A 5668-nucleotide genomic window follows, 5' to 3' on the forward strand; every position below is an offset into this window, starting at 1 on the left:
GCACTGAATCATTCAGAGGTGCGAAACAAACGTGCTGAATGCTGAAGCGCTGAATGATTCCATTAAGAGGCAAACAAACAGCCTCTCAGTTGTGCATTTGAGACTTCCAAAATAAACTGTGGCTAAATAGTGAAGTAATAAACTGATTGTTTTTATACCCAAGAAAGAGACAGCTTCCAACCAAGGGGTGGTGAGCGTAGGTCTTATAGCTTCTGAGTTATCCTGAGGTCGAGAGTTCAAGCCTCTCTCACCCCAAACATTGGTTTTATTCTTTCTCCCCCAAAGGATACAAAGACTGCAAGCGGCATATTGTTAGCTACAAAGCATTAAGTTTACATAAAGCATTCATCCATCCATCTAGTAAAACGTATATAAGCAACCATTCTGGCTGCCTAATTGCGGTGAATAATTCGACTTACAACCACACAAGACATGGGTTTCTTCAGCATTGCAAAAAGTGTGGAAATTGAAGTTTTCATCAGCAATTCATTCATAGCTGCTTCTATTGTTGGACCTGCTTCTCACCTGTATCTCATATGCTGTCAGTATAATTCTCTGGGGAAACCATAACTTTAATCTTATAAATGTTGATTAACATTTACATCCGAATTCAAATAGCATTTGCATAATAGTCCATACTTATCAAGAATGTGGAAACACGCTTTCTTTTTCCTATGAATTTGAATCTCAATACTTGCTGTTAGAGGAAATAAATGAGAAGATGATCATGTCTATTTTGTGTATTAAACAAAATATTCTAATTTTAAAAGAAAAAATGTGTAAGAAATACAACTTAATTAAAAAAAAATTAAAATATATTTTTCTTTTCTTATATCTTTATCCCACCTCCATTGTGTTTTCCCTATTTAATTGAACGTGAAGTGAGACACTGAGACCGGCCACATGCCTATATTGAATTTTGCATTTATACCGTACGTGGGGTAGGAACATATTGGCCTAACGTCAGACCCACATATGAATTAGATTCCTGACCGAAACAATGTCTAATTTAGACCATACAGCTTGTTATTTCAGGAACATAAATGCAAAAGGGAAAAAAGTTTTTTTTATTCATGTTTAATAGATTAATTCATATCAAATAATGTTAAGGTCTGATATAGAGCAACTCAACAACAAATTTGCAAGAAATATGACGTCATGGGTGCTATAATCTCTAATGAATTTTGCATGGAAAACGTGTTGCATGAACATGTTAATGGCCATAAGTCATGACCTATAGAATTAGGTGCTGACTCTAGAAATCGATGCGATCGTTGCAGACTTTACTGACTTTAGGGCAAATTGCCAAAGAATGCAGAACAATTCTTAACATCAAACATATGGAAAACAACGCGAACCTTCCTGGTAGCTGTAAACCCATGGTTCGTCTTCCAATAAAGAGAGGCCATGCACAAACAGACTCTCAACCTAAAATGGATTTTTAAGCACATTGTGGCAGCTCTTTTCTATGTTTTTACTCGAGAGATCGGTAGTTTTTGCCCAAGCCCAACTTACTCCGACATTCTACGAACAAACTTGTCCCGTTACCATCATACGAGGAATCCTCCTCAATGCTGTCACCACTGATCCGAGGATCACAGCCAGCCTTCTTAGGCTTCACTTCCATGATTGTTTTGTTCAAGTACGGCAACCTTCTCGTAGCGTTTCGATACTTTTATGATTAGATATCGGGTTTGATTTCATATTAGCTGTGTTTTTGGTTCTCAGGTTGTGATGTTCGATATGTTGGACGATCCGGACACGACCGAGAAAGTAGCTGTTCCGAAAATAATTCGGCTAGGGGATATGAGGTTATTGATCAGAAGGCTGCGCTAGAGAATGTGTGTGCGCAAACTGTTTCGTGTGCTGATATTTTGACCATTGCAGCTGAAGAATCTGTCGTCCTGGTAAGCTAGAAAACTCCCTCTCGGCTGTTTATGTGTCTCGCATATTAGTAAATTGCGGTTAGGGTTGTGATGTCGCGGTTACGAGTGTTTGGTTAAGGTGTGATTTATTTTTTAAAATGATTATACTTTTATTAAGGATGTGATTTACGATGTCACAATGTTCTTAAAAAATATTACGATGATAATGCAGGCAGGGGGTCCGTCATGGGCAGTTCCGCTAGGAAGATTGGATAGTCGTTCGGCAAATCGGAGTCTTGCTAATACGGCCTTGCCTGGTTTCAATGAACACTTGACGACATCAAAGCCAAGTTTGCCGCCGTGGGGCTTGATACCAGTGTGATGTGGTTGCCCTCTCAGTCATTTTTTCTACATTGATAATACCCTTGTCTTTGTTCACCAAATAAGTTAAATAACTGGGTAAAATACCCATGTCACTCAATTATTAGTTTGGCTGCAAACATGTCATTTCTTTTAAAAGTTATAGTTTAGTCACTTAATTAGAATATTGTTACAAACATATTAATGGTCGTGAAATATAAGATTGAATTAGAGTTAATAACGGGTTGGATTGGATCGAGTTTTTGACCGACCTGAACCCACTCGAGAAGCATACCCCTCTATCTGAATTCCACCCGAGAATTCGAGATACATATCCCCTCCACCCGAATTCGCCCAACCTGGATATTGAGATTAAACTTACATTCGAATCGAACTCAAATTTTATTTTAAAAAACATAACCCTATCGGTTGGGTTGGAATCATTCAGGTCCATGTTAAATTTCATCCCCAGATGAATAGTGATACGACATGATATAATCATAATCTTAGTTCTTAAAACTTGTACATTCTATCAAATTGTTTCTTAATTAGAAGCAATTCAATAAATTTAACTCTCCGTATTTAAAAAATCTAGCAATTTAGCCTTTATTCTCCTAAATTTGATTGCTTCTCTCTCATAAATATTTTATTATTTATCTAGTATAAACAATTTAATTATAACTTACTGTTGTTTTACTGTATAATGCAATTATTATAATATATCACATTAGACGTATATTTTAATTTTAATTTAACCTTGGAGTGACATGTTGTTACAACATTTTAGTTAAGTGATTAAATTGCAACTTTTAAAGAAAAAGTGATCTATTTATAACCGAAAAGTTTGGTGTACAAATATGTAATTTCAGGTGCCCACCATTCGGCCGAGCTCAGTGTTTTACTTCGAAGATAGATTGTACAATTTCAGCGGCACCGGAGAGCAAGATCCGGACCTGAACGAGAGACTGGCGGCGAGACTACGCGAGATATGCCCCCCTCGGCTGACTAATCTGACAAACCTTGACCAAACAACGCCGGACGTTTTCGACAACACTTACTTCAAGAACCTTCAGGTGGAAGAAGGTCTTCTCCGAAGCGATCAGATTCTGTTCAGTACCCAAGGGGCCGACACGGTTGGAATCGTTAACGACTTCAGCAGCAACCAGACCACCTTCTTTGAAGCCTTTGTGGAATCCATGATACGGATGGGGAATATTAGGCCAACGGCGTATGTGGTCGGAGAGGTGAGACTCAACTGCAGAGTCGTCAATGCTGATATTACAATAGCGGCGGCCGATGGTCGGCTTGTCAGCTCGGTTTAGACACAAGTTTAGTTGCCATTTGTGTGCTCTCCACAAAATATGAATAAATGGGGATGGACGAGTGATTCGAATCTAAGAGTAAAGTTTTAACTCTTTATGGATACTGAGATAATCTAGCATCAACATGCGGAGATTATTATCATCTTTCTAAAAATATATATATTTTTACAGGAAAACTTTCGAGATAAGTTATGAAAGAAATTAATTCACGTCTAATGCACTCCCAAGATAATTGCTCAAATAGAGTGAAATCCACAGTGTTGGCCGTAGGTCGCCATGCACTCCGGGCGACCTACCCTTGCTCAAACAGAGAGAATGCACGTCCCAACACATAGGTCGCCATGCCCTCTGGGCGACCTTGTAGGTCGCCATGCACTCCTGGCGACCTACCCTCGCTCGGCTGCCCTTGGATTCTCTCGCATAGCTCGCTCGGCTGCCCTCGGATGCCCTCGCATAGCTCGTTCGGATGGCCTCGGATAGCCTCGATCGGATGGTCTCGGATGCCCAGCGTGTTGGGATGTGCATGGCACATGCTATCTCTTGTAGCTCACCGGGAAGACATGGCGACCTAGTCGCCCGGAAGGCATGGCGACCTACGGGCAACACTGTGGATTTCACCTTATTTGAGCAATTAATCTTGGAAGTGCTTTATCTCGTGAATTAATTTTTTCCAGAACATTATCTCGAAAGTTTTGCCATTATAATACGAATAATAATAAACATGCCTAAAAGCCTGACATAGATTAAAAACTGACTTCATACTAAAAATTCAAAATACAAATTTAGATAATTAGACTTTAGAGTTTTTTTCCATGAAATTTGATTGTAATACAATTCTAAAAGAAAACTAATCAATTCGGAAATAATATTCTTACGGACCTCGAAGCGAATCTTAAATCGGAAGTAGACACGGTGCTGCAACAGGAGGAAGATTTTTGGCGCCAAAAGTCTCGAAGCCAAGGATATCGAAGGGTAATAGAAATACATGGTTTTTTCATGCGTCCACGTTGAATCGAAGACGGCGTAATGCTATCCGAATGCTCCGGTTGAATGATGATAGTTGGTGTGATGACCAAAAAATTGTTAAAACAACACGCCGTCTCTTTCTTCTGCGCTCTCTTTACGTCGGAAGTAGACAGCGAGCAAGTCCAGAATTTACACGTTCACCAAAATCGTGAATGGTGAGGAGGTTCGAGCTAACCTCTTTATGATGGGGCCAAAAGCTCCGGAATGGATGGCTACCAAGCAGGATTCTTCCAGAGGAATTGGAGTATTTTGGGGGACCCCTTACTCGCTTTATGATTGAATTTTTGAAAATGTAGTATGGTGGATAGTATGAATCAAACATTGCAGGTGATATTCCAAGGTGGAGATGCCTGAAAGAATCACTGTGTACGGTGCCTTATAAAATTATTACCAAGATTTTGGTCAATCGCCTAAAGCCTTACTTCCGGAGTGGATCTCGCCAAATCAAGTAAGCTTTGTGCCGGCAGAAACATCACAGACAACTCATCCTTGTCCAAGAGGTGATTCATTCTGAATCTTAAAACCGGGAAGAAGGCATGGATGGCAATCAAAATAAACCCGAAAAAGCATGATAGTAAAGAAACTATAATTTACGTATTACCTATAAAAATATATATAATTCAACAAATATATTATTTTAGGGGATTGAGGTTCTTTGTATAATAACTCTCAAAGTCGTCGATTTTATTCAATTTGGTGACAATGTCAACTATTTCAGAAGTTATTGTAGAAATCAAATCAATCCTCTAAAAATAATGTCAGAAACACATTTTCTATTTTTACTATTATTTCCCCCTAATTTTGTCATTAATCGTTTGCTTTTTTTTTATGATGATAAATATATTTGCAGATTGTGATGAGTGATTTGAGAGGGGAATCATAAGATTCAGAGCCATATAATGGAGGAGGAAGAATGGGAAACCCTGAATGGGATTTGTGGGAAGAGTGGATGGGATGGGAAGGAGATGGAATTCGTGACTATTCTTCCCATATTAATCCTATCACAGCAAAATTATTTTGTAGCGGCGTTCGGAAAGTAAACGCCACAAACTTTAAACATATAGCGACTTTTACAATTCAAACACCACAAAATGA

General features: G+C 38.8%; 1 pseudogene; it reads left to right on the plus strand.

Moving 5' to 3' along the window:
- Positions 1-432: 432 nt before the first annotated feature.
- LOC120197676 lies at positions 433-3547 on the plus strand (annotated as a pseudogene).
- The last annotated feature ends 2121 nt before the right edge of the window (positions 3548-5668 follow it).

Source organism: Hibiscus syriacus, unplaced genomic scaffold (assembly GCF_006381635.1).
Source record: "Hibiscus syriacus cultivar Baekdansim isolate YM2019G1 unplaced genomic scaffold, ASM638163v2 tig00117048_pilon, whole genome shotgun sequence".
In the NCBI taxonomy this organism is placed as follows: Eukaryota; Viridiplantae; Streptophyta; class Magnoliopsida; order Malvales; family Malvaceae; genus Hibiscus; species Hibiscus syriacus.